This window comes from Lasioglossum baleicum, chromosome 2, assembly GCF_051020765.1.
Source record: "Lasioglossum baleicum chromosome 2, iyLasBale1, whole genome shotgun sequence".
NCBI lineage: Eukaryota > Metazoa > Arthropoda > Insecta > Hymenoptera > Halictidae > Lasioglossum > Lasioglossum baleicum.
Window position 1 is genome coordinate 10,590,742 of NC_134930.1, and position 12,112 is coordinate 10,602,853.

A 12,112-nucleotide genomic window follows, 5' to 3' on the forward strand; every position below is an offset into this window, starting at 1 on the left:
GGGAGTTTGTTGGGGAATGGTGGGGCATGGTTAGTGGTTTTGCCGACAAATCCCCAACCTAGGGCCAACGAAGAAAAATTACGTCAGTTTGCCGATGAATACCCAACGTTGGGCCAACGACGAATAACCAACATAGGGCCAACGACGAATACCCAACATAAGGCCAACGAAGAAAAATTACCGTCAGTTTGCCGACGAATACCCAACGTTGGGCCAACGACGAATACCCAACATAGGGCCAACGACGAATACCCAACATAAGGCCAACGAAGAAAAATTACCGTCAGTTTGCCGACGAATACCCAACGTTGGGCCAACGACGAATACCCAACATAGGGCCAACGACGAATACCCAACATAAGGCCAACGAAGAAAAATTACGTCAGTTTGCCGACGAATACCCAACGTTGGGCCAACGACGAATAACCAACATAGGGCCAACGACGAATACCCAACATAAGGCCAACGAAGAAAAATTACCGTCAGTTTGCCGACGAATACCCAACGTTGGGCCAACGACGAATAACCAACATAGGGCCAACGACGAATACCCAACATAGGACCAACGAAGAAAAATTACGTCAGTTTGCCGACGAATACCCAACGTTGGGCCAACGACGAATAACCAACATAGGGCCAACGACGAATACCCAACATAAGGCCAACGAAGAAAAATTACCGTCAGTTTGCCGACGAATACCCAACGTTGGGCCAACGACGAATAACCAACATAGGGCCAACGACGAATACCCAACATAGGACCAACGAAGAAAAATTACGTCAGTTTGCCGACGAATACCCAACGTTGGGCCAACGACGAATAACCAACATAGGGCCAACGACGAATACCCAACATAAGGCCAACGAAGAAAAATTACCGTCAGTTTGCCGACGAATACCCAACGTTGGGCCAACGACGAATAACCAACATAGGGCCAACGACGAATACCCAACATAAGGCCAACGAAGAAAAATTACGTCAGTTTGCCGACGAATACCCAACGTTGGGCCAACGACGAATAACCAACATAAGGCCAACGAAGAAAAATTACGTCAGTTTGCCGACGAATACCCAACGTTGGGTCAACGACGAATACCCAACATAGGACCAACGACGAATACCCGTCGTTCAAGATATATGTAGCGTCGATCGTCATTTGGTATTTGTCGATTTTCACTATTTCATTCTTCTGTGCTGTGTCGAACTGTCGAAGTGGTCGTTCTTTGTGTCGCGTGTTTTACTTCATTTCATTAACAAAAAATTTTGATAATGTACAAAGTGGTGGAATTTAATTCAACACCATTAATTTAATTCAATTCAGCATCATCGTTCGGTAGAACAGCAGCCATATGGATGCAGCTACGCCAAATATTTGTAAGTATATTGTTAAATTAGTAATGAGTGGTTTAGTTTAACAATTATTTATACCTATACTTAATTATACGTGTTACCACGTATTGTAGATACTTTCTAAAGAATGTGTGTAATTTATGCATGCATTCAATTGCAATTAACAATTTTGTTTCCTTTTGCTTTTCTTGTTGTAAGATTAATTTCTATGTCATTTTTCAGATTTTACTGAGGCACAAGTGTTCGATGGATCATCAGCCATGCAGCTACGCCAAATATTTGTAAGTATATTGTTAAATTAGTAATGAGTGGTTTAGTTTAACAATTATTTATACCTATACTTAATTATACGTGTTACCACGTATTGTAGATACTTTCTAAAGAATGTGTGTAATTTATGCATGCATTCAATTGCAATTAACAATTTTGTTTCCTTTTGCTTTTCTTGTTGTAAGATTAATTTCTATGTCATCTTTCAGATTTTACTGAGGCACAAGTGTTAGATTGATCATCAGCCATGCAGCTACGCCAATATCTATAACTGCGAAAAACAGTTGTATTTTAAGTACGTCGTTATCCGATTCTTGTTTCACCATCTTAAGCGGAACTGTTGTAATTATCAGAACTATTGAAGAGGTGTAATATGAATGTAATATCATATTACTAATGTGCAACGTGTTATGTATGTAATATGAATGTAATGTCATATTACTAATGTGCAATGTGTGTTATGTACGTAATATAATATGTAATGTAAGGAATCTTACTTTTATAATATGTAATATATGTATACATTTCGTACATATATATGTAAGAAATCCGTTATATGCTAGCGTGCATAATAAGTTAGTACTTATATATTAATATAATATGTGAGGCAAAAATTGTTACCTCACAAAATGACTGATTGTGAGATATAAAAATAAAATATTTTTATAATACACATATATATATGTATATAATTAATTGACCCTACAGAAAGAATCCTTTTGTTGGCTTTTCGTATTATAGTAATGTAGGCCCTACGTTGGGTATTACCGTTGGCCCTACGTTGGGTATTACCGTTGGCCCGACATTGGACGTGATCGTTGGCCCTACGTTGGGTATTACCGTTGGCCCGACATTGGACGTGATCGTTGGCCCTACGTTGGGTATTACCGTTGGCCCGACATTGGACGTGATCGTTGGCCCTACGTTGGGTATTACCGTTGGCCCGACGCTGGCGCAACGTTGGCTGAACGTTGGCCCAACGTTGGCCCTGACTGTTGGCCCAACTGCAAAAAAGAGCGACATTTCTAACGGTTGCCCAACGCAAACCCCCAACGTAGGCCCAACGAAACGCCAACCGTAAATGCTACTAGGGTATAGTACAATATTAAAAAAGTTATCATTTTTAGAGCGTCCGAAAATTTTTGCGAGTCACAGTATGTACATATATCGCACAGAACACAATTCTTCTTTCTATTAAATCGCATTTCTTAGGTCAAACAATTGCGTTTTGTAATGTATAATAACATGTAATAATAAAGTAAAATGTAATAACGTTAAAAATTACTTAATATACACCAGCAGTAAAATCAATAAGTATAACTTTCCTCCTCACAGCAGAAACGTCGAAAAAATTTCGACAATGATGTCCCACAATAAAAAAATCTGAAAAAAATTGACGACACTGCCTGGATCCGGAATTCCACTCTCAACACAAGATGCAACGTGCCATCGAGAATCAGCACCTCGAGGCAGGAAGAAGGCACAACTCGAGGTAAAACAGCGAGAGATCGTCAAGGCCCAGGACTATCAACCTGGAGGCGCCGACGAGGGCATGCGGTACAGAGGATATCATCCACTCTACCCTGTCGTCGCCTCATCCGGGAAGAAGCCAGTACCGCAACCGGATTGGCTGACGTCGATCGTCTCATCGGGAAGCGGCCAATCGGACGACATCGCTGCCGGATTAGCCGGACGCTGCCGGAAGCCGAGCGCCGTCGCGACGGATTCGCTGAGGCGAAATCCCGCGTTAGCGATAGGCCGAAATGTTGCGTGAGGAAAGCGGAATACGGAAGTGGGGGATGCTCTGCTTCCGCGTACCCGGGCCACCGCGTGAACATCCATTGCGTCGTCAGAACTCTTACGAATAAGTTGTCGCTCTTAACGATTGTTAACGATTAAAGTATTTTGCGTCGGCTGATCGGAGGACGAATAAATCGCTGCCGAACATCCGCTGCCGTGAGATAAAAGGTAAGCGCCGATCAGGCTTTCGTAAATAATTAACGAAACTTCGTGTTGGCTCGGGTAGTGGGTCGTAACGGTTCGTGAACCACTTAGCGGGAAATAACGGTACGAGGGACGAACGGAAGTCGTCCATATTATTTGCGAGGGGTATGAATCCTTCGGGTTGTGAAGGATTTCGTCCTCCTAATTAGAATCCGGTCGGATAGCGGGGGCCGCGTGGCCGCATTGTGACGGTTGTACGACGCCAGTTTAAACGCGAAGTCGCGGATTCAATCTTTAGCGTTATTGCCGTTATTTCTAGAGATCCAGGTCTCGTTCCAAGGTGGGACGCCGTCGCGTGCTCGATTCGTGTGCGTGAATTTAGTTCGAACAGTGTCAGCTATCTCAGTCTCGTATAGAACATCGGGATTCGGACGGAACGCGACCTGCAAGGTCTTCCGCGTGTTGTACATCTAATCGCTGCCGAATCCTCTGCGAAGAGAGTCTAAGAGAACCGCAATCCGCGCGTGCGAATAACATCTCTCGCCATGTTTACTGAAACGCGCCGGCTATTGTAATACTCGCTGCCGATCAAATCGACAGTTTAAGATCGTCGTGTAATAAACGAATTAATAGCCGAAACGTTGTATTATTCTTGTGTGAAAACCTTCCCGTCGCGGGGAACGTCTCGTGTCCTCTCGACGTAGAATCCTGGGCCTTCGCGATAGCTATTCAGATTCCGTTTGCTACGCCACAGTCTCGCGAGTCATACCGCGTCCCTCTTTCGAGTTCCAATTACGATGCTTTCGTGTGACACCTACGGGTGTCTGGCGCCCGAAATCTAGTTCAGCTTGATTATCGAATAAAGAGACTGTGGGCGTATTTTGTCCCGAGAGGACCACGCATCGCGCGGCCGAGCGTGGTCCGGCTTCTCGCCTGTAAATTCTCGGTGTCGTCATTCATCGTTCTACCATCTTTACGACAAGCTAAGAAAGCGACGTGACAGCACATAACATTTAACATAAGCTTTACCCCTTTTAATAAGGTTAACATAAGCTATACCAGAGTTATACTTATACTGTAATCACGATATATTATAGAGGTGTTCCGACAAAGCACCTCTGTAAGGTTGACGTTTTGTTTTACTTAGCTCCTAAATCTCTGTTCGCTGCTAGCAGCTGCTAGGTAGGCGGTAGGCGTCCGATAGGCGCTCGGCGAGCTTGGTATCTCGTCGCAACTATTTAGTCGTATTTGAATAACAACGATAACTACGAACGACGGTCCCATAACCTCTATAATACACAGTGACTGATAAAAGCTGGTGTTTACCAGTAAAATGTTAACTGTGTAAAACGTTTTCCAAGCGAAATAAAGATAAAAAAAGTTTGTTTTTACCAATAAAATTAAATAAAATAAGAATATAACCATTTACTTGAATTGTTGTTGAAAATATAACACTATTGTTTTAAAATTTCAGTAACAAGATGAAGAGATCACATTCTAAAAGCAATCGAGATGACTCTGAATTCAAAAGCCATCGTTCACGAGATGGCCATCACCATAGGGACAGAAGCAGTAGAAGGAACGATCATTATAAAAGAAATTATTATGAAGAATCGTATACGGACGAACGATCTCATGGACAACGTGATATGAAAAGGTCGAGAGATTATGAAGAAGACAATGAAAGGAAAGAAGAAAAGGACGAAGTAACAAACAAAACCATGGATAAAAGAGAAGGAAAGAATAGCTCTAATAAGATAACAGAAAGACAAAATCGAACGGTTGATTTAATAACATCAAGAACTGGAGGTGCATATATTCCACCTGCAAAATTAAAAATGATGCAAGCAGAAATCACTGATAAATCAGGAGCTGCTTATCAACGTATCGCATGGGAAGCTTTGAAGAAATCTATCCACGGCTACATTAATAAAGTTAATGTAAGTAATGTAGGACTTATAACTCGAGAGCTATTGAAAGAAAATATTGTCAGAGGTAGAGGTTTGCTCGCTCGATCTATAATTCAAGCTCAAGCAGCATCTCCGACGTTTACTGCTGTTTATGCAGCTCTTACTGCAATCATAAATTCTAAATTTCCTAATATTGGGGAATTAATAGTAAAACGTCTTGTAATACAATTCAAACGTGGGTTAAGAAGGAATGATAAACCTCTTTGTATTTCGTCGGGAACATTCATAGCACATTTAGTAAATCAAAGAGTAGCTCATGAGATATTAGCATTAGAAATATTAACATTACTAGTAGAAACACCAACAGATGATTCTATTGAAGTAGCCATTGCATTTTTGAAAGAATGTGGTATGAAACTGACTGAAGTTACCAGGAAAGGCATTGAAGCTATATTTGAAATGTTACGAAACATATTGCACGAAGGTCAGTTAGATAAAAGGGTTCAGTACATGATAGAAGTCATGTTTCAAGTTCGAAAAGATGGGTTTAAAGATCACGAGGCAGTTCCAGAAGAGCATGATCTCGTCGAAGAAGAAAATCAGTTTACTCATCTGGTTACATTAGACGAAGCAACCGATGCTCAGGACATATTGAATGTTTTCAAGTTTGACGCAGAGTATGTTACTAACGAGGATAAATATAAACAATTGAGTAAAGAAATATTAGGTTCGGACGTTAGTGGATCAGAAAGCGAAGAAGATGATGGAGAAGACAGTTCAGATGAAGATAGCAGCACTGCTGTAATGGAAGGGAAAGAAGATGTGATTGTAGATAATACCGAAACAAATCTAACAGCTCTTCGAAGAACAATATATTTGACGATTCACTCGTCTCTTGATTTTGAAGAATGTGCACACAAACTGATGAAGATGCAACTGAAACCTGGGCAGGAGACAGAACTCTGTCATATGTTCTTAGATTGCTGTGCAGAGATGAGAACATATGAAAAATTTTTTGGTCTATTAGCAGGTCGATTTTGTGCCATTAACAAGATCTATGTTACTCCATTTGAGCAAATTTTTCGAGATTCGTACCACACGATACATCGTTTAGATACAAATAAGTTACGCAACGTGTCAAAGTTCTTTGCTCATTTATTATTTACCGATTCTATTTCGTGGGAGGTACTGTCTTGTATAAAATTGACCGAGGATGACACAACCAGTTCTAACAGGATATTTATCAAAAACTTATTCCAAGAACTTTCGGAATACATGGGATTATCTAAGCTTAATCAACGTGTTAAAGATGTTACATTACAAGAAGCATTCGAAGGATTATTTCCCGGAGATGATCCGAAAAATACTCGATTTGCTATAAATTTTTTCACATCAATCGGTTTGGGTGGTCTTACAGACGATTTACGAGAACATTTGAAAACTCATCCGAAACCAGCAAATAGTGCCTATAATAGAAGAAAAAAATAACATAATTTGTCTTCGGTTATCATTTCCGATAAGGATTTTACCTTTAGTATTATATTTACTAAAGTTTTACAAGTATGTCGCGCTCGGTTTCATAGGATGTAGCGTATCCGTACTGCGGTCGATCGATCGAGTAGCGTACAGTAGCGTTTCAAAACATTCGAATATCTCCCTGCCAATCAGCAATAAATAATTCAGTGTTCAATTAACTCTCTTTGCACTCGAAACTGTATTAACTCCGAAACCGAGGCATTTCTTCTGACCTAGAATATTTTCATTATACAAGATTTATTTCTTTTTATGCATATGACAATATATTACTGTTAGTCATACTGACAACAGTTAGATTTTTATAAATTTTTTATACAGAAACGCAGTGATGTAAATTCTTTTAATATTTCCGTCGACAAGTAGCAAAATTATTGCAGACTTTTGTATGTCCTTGACGATCACAAAAGATTTTACATTTCAAGTATAAAACTATTAGGGATTGCAATACCGGACTAAGGTACAAAAACACAGTTGTTTAATAGAAAAAAACATTAACTAATTTATTGACTTCATACTTTTGAAATGTATTTTACCTTAGCAAATACCAGTTTCACGAAATTGCAAAATAGCACGAAATACCGGTATTGCAATCCCTAAAAACTATGTATTGAAACTATAATGCTCGACACTGGTCATCGAATTGCTCGTCCGAAATTCATCGAATATCCCGAAACGTTACTGTACACGATGATCCTATGATTTTTGCCTTTCAATCAATCATTGCGACGCGGGCGGTACGAACTACATCGCGACACGCTTTAGCAACTAGATTAAGTTTCATGCGTTCGCGTGTTCAGTATCCTAATATCATTCGCAGAGACGAGAATCATTGGAAAGAAAAAGTATATTCTCGTGTCTCGTCCGTGTGTGTCCGTACTTTGTCAGTGTATGTATGTATGTACGCGCGCGAGTAGTGTATGTAACGCGCGGTTACACTTTAACGGTTAAGCGAGCGATAATACGCCGATCACTGAACACAGTGATCACGAAATCACGAAAAATCACAGAAGCATCTTCTTTGAGAAAATCACAGTAGCTTCTTTTCTGTTTCTGTTTTTGTGACTTTCGTGATTTCGAATTCATTTGTGATATCTTTTTGTTTGCCCCGCCGCGTATAGAGACGAGAACACGCGCCGCGAGAAGAACATTGAACGGGGAAGCACAAATCTTCGAGCCTGAGAACGTTTCGCTATTCGAGATATATTGTAACCGGTGCGGTGGTCCGTAACGTTGAAAGTAGAGATCGTGTATTTAAATACATGTGTATGTCACGTACTTACGCGTACTTCAGTACGTGTCATTTTAACACTGAACCTATCAACACCGGTCAAAGTGACCGGTTCCAGATTTTACAGGGTGACAAGAAATAACGGAGTTAAACATTTCTTATTATAATTCTGTGAAATCGACGAATTTTGAAAAACCAAATGAACGCGAGTTAAACCCACGATCAATGCGCAAACACACATATTTTTCTAGATCTTGTATTTCGATGATATCGAAGAGACGGTGGAAAATTCGCGTTCGAAACAACATATATGTACACAAGCAGAGTCTTTTTCGATCGCCGTTCGGAATTTTCTTCGGCACGCTTATGGCAAATGTGACAGGTAACATTTGTAAATTTTTGTAAATGCTATCTATTAATGTTGCGATAGAAATCGACGAACATGGTAATGATAGACGTACGAAGTATGACAACACAGATCGACTCAATAATCTTACGTAATATTTTACTATTGTATATTTTGTATAGAAAAGGATTTCTCTTCGGCGTCGTGGGCGGGAAATACGAAAGTCCGACAGTGAACGCGTGAAATGCGTTCAAAATCACTCGAAATCGGTGAAGAAATCGTTGCACCAACTGCTATTGGTTCAACGAGATGCGAGTGGTCATTTAACCCATTATTAGAGGTCCCTATTTCACGTGTACACGTGTATCAAACGAATCTACATGCCAATTCGTGTAATAATCAACTCTTTGCATTCGGAGCTATTCTAATTCGAAAACCGAATTTTTCTTCCGGCCTGAAAAATTTCTTCATTTTAAACTGAATAATACCTCGTACAATACTTTCAGTCGCTTCTCAGAATATTAAATACGTTTAGTACTTTATTGAATACAAATTTAATCATGCAATTATATTAATTTCTTATACTACACGTGTGCACGTTTATTTTAGTGCACGTTGAAAACCGCGATCTCTACCCCCATTATCGTTAATCCTGCAATGGCACACAGTCTCTGATAATTCTGCGAAAGTTTCTTCAAGTACTTGCAGCTAATTGGTATCGTCTCGCGAAAGAAGTTTGAAAGGGTCGGTGTGTTTGTAATTATTAGACTGCGGATCTTTATGCAAAATCAAAAATCTTCTTTTAATTATCTGATTAAGCTGAAATCAATACACTGATGTCTTGAAATCTTTCTCATATGCCCACTGCTTTAAATTGTGTTTACCCATTGTTTCCATAAACGCATAAAATCCGCAGTCTAGTAATTATTTAGCAATGCGGCGGCCCAGCGCTGAAACCCATCGAAGAAATCTAATTAAAATTTGGCTGTGGTCCCAGTGTGCCATTGCAGGATTAACAACGCCATTTTTCGTTCGTTTGTACCTTGTGCAGTAGTAGATCCATCCTTCGGTGTTATCGGCGCAGCGCACAGTGCGGACAAACGGGGCATATCTCACTACACGTGTATATCACGATGTACGATAAATTCCTTTGGCAAAACGTTTTATTAGGTGGTAATTGATATTATTAATCATATAACAATAATTTTTATGCATAAATATTGTTAATTTTTTTTTTAAATTTATTAATTTTATTGTTACATTTTTTTTTGTGAATAATTACTATTGCATTTACATTAGTAACCAAATTTAGATTTTTATAAAAAATTTTACCATGTGTCGCACTCTCCAGAGTCCCAAAAATCAAATAATATTACATTAATTGTAACTCAGTGTTGCAATAATAATTCTGTATAATGGAAAATGCTCACCAAGGTATATGCATTCTTTTTACATTTAATAAAGTAGATATATTTTTTGTATAACTTTTCAACGGTGGTTTCATTTATTACTTGCATATAAAACTTCAAATTAACATATCTCGAGAAAGGCAAAAAATATCCTGAGATTTTGACATATTCGGATATATTACTTGTTGTAGTTTAAGAATTTCATAGTTTAGCCTGCAACTAACTGCTACTCTTAATTTTATAAACGTTTTAATAAGTGCCCGTACCTTGCCTTTATGTTGTATTGTGGAAAATTCGTTAATTTCTTTATAAATTTATTAGTTATATCGTTAAATTTCATTTTCTGCGAATAATTACCAATACATATACATTCGTAAACAAATTTGGATGTTTGTACAAAATTTTGCCATTTGTCCGCCACAGAAAAATTCAATATTCGTGTATATCACGATATGAAATACATTTCTTTTGCAAAAATGCGTATTAGGATGGAAATTGTTATTAATAATCATATAATAATCATTTTTATGCACAATACAATTTTGCAATAATTATACAGGGTGGACGATTTATCTGAAGAGATTGAAATACCGCGAGAAAAGACAACACAAAGCAAATCTTGCGATTTTACTGAAATTGATCAATATTTAATCAGAAATGTGCAAGATCACGGGATTGAATGATTCGTTTTGGATCACATTCAAAGTACCGAGGATGACTCGGATAGCGAATAGCGTTTTGTTAAGTTTGTTAATTTTGTTTATACTATTATAATTTGTCTAAGTTTATTATTATTAATATTAAATATGGTTCATTTATTATTAATTTCGTTTTAAATTTGTTAGTTTTTAAAAACATATTTTTGTTTAAATAAAAATTGTTAATTTCTTAATAAATTTATTAATTATATTGGTAAATATCATTTTCTGTAAAAAAATTACCTATATATACATTAATAACCAAATTTAGAGAAGTGCCGAATATTAGGCCATTTGTCCGCACTGTGCAGCGTTCCGTTCCAAGAGACCGTGCAATCACGTTGCGAAACGACAGTTGCGAAACGCGGAGGATTCGCGAACGATTCGCGGAACTCGGAAGTGTTCGCCGAGCGACGAAATACTTTTTTTCGAACGGTTGCCGATCGCGCAACAACTTACCAATGACAAGTATTACATTGTATTGCCAATAAACAGAGGATCTATCGCGAGAACGTTGATCAGCTCGTGCCCGTGTGTGATACACCAAATAAGGTATCCCCGTTTAATTCAGTATTTTTCCTTGTTGTTACATGATATTGTAAACAAATATAAATAATCATTCGATCAGACAGCATCGTCTACCGTTCGTGGCAGAAACAGCGCGCCCCTTAATCATTTCCCACGACGTTCCCTCTTTCAGTTTTTCTTTGATCGTTTATTTACCAAACGAGAGCATTCTTCGTTAAAATATACAGTTACAGATACATAATTACATATAATAGAAAAAAAAGACAGACTCTGTATAGACGTTTTTTTTTTTTTAAACTTTCAAATGACACGCCTGCGCATCATATAGCTTGGTTCTACACTCATCTCTGTGCACGTGTATATGTACGCTACTGTGCAAAAGAAAGAAGCACCCAGTAGAATTATAAGATGTAATGACAAACAATATCTTTATGTAGAAATTGTATTGTACAATAATTGATTTATTGCATTGAAAGTATTGGATAATCCGCAATAACACATATAGTGACTCCCACTAATATTCGGACACTCTTAAAAACACCATAACTTTTTTAATATTGGAATATACGACTTGAAATTTTTGGAGAAGTTAGAACAATTGGTTTGCTACACAACGTGACAAAAATTTTTGAAAAAAACTGCAAGTTACCGGAATTGCAGAGACAATACTAAAAGTTGTGTTTTTCAACTTTTTTATGTGGGCTTATTATGGAAAATTTAGAACACACGTTTCGTGGATATGTATCAATTAAACATATTCTGAAAATTTCATCAAAACCGGTCGATGTTGCAATGAGCTACAAACATTTAAAGATGGGAAAAATTGCAGTTTTTCATGATTTTCGACCTCCAATTGCAGTAATTCTAAGGATTCTTACTTCTTTCAATGCCT

General features: G+C 38.2%; 1 long non-coding RNA gene and 1 pseudogene across 2 annotated transcripts; both read left to right on the plus strand.

Annotated features, from left to right (window-relative positions):
• Positions 1 to 777: 777 nt before the first annotated feature.
• LOC143217281 (uncharacterized) lies at positions 778 to 2,726 on the plus strand. Its single transcript, XR_013010764.1, has 3 exons — positions 778 to 1,375; positions 1,574 to 1,632; positions 1,831 to 2,726. It is a non-coding gene; the product is annotated as an uncharacterized LOC143217281 (long non-coding RNA).
• A 702-nt stretch (positions 2,727 to 3,428) lies between these two features.
• On the plus strand, positions 3,429 to 7,114 carry LOC143217250 (pre-mRNA-splicing factor CWC22 homolog pseudogene; annotated as a pseudogene). Its single transcript, XR_013010758.1, has 2 exons — positions 3,429 to 3,589; positions 5,040 to 7,114. The product of XR_013010758.1 is annotated as a pre-mRNA-splicing factor CWC22 homolog pseudogene (transcript).
• The last annotated feature ends 4,998 nt before the right edge of the window (positions 7,115 to 12,112 follow it).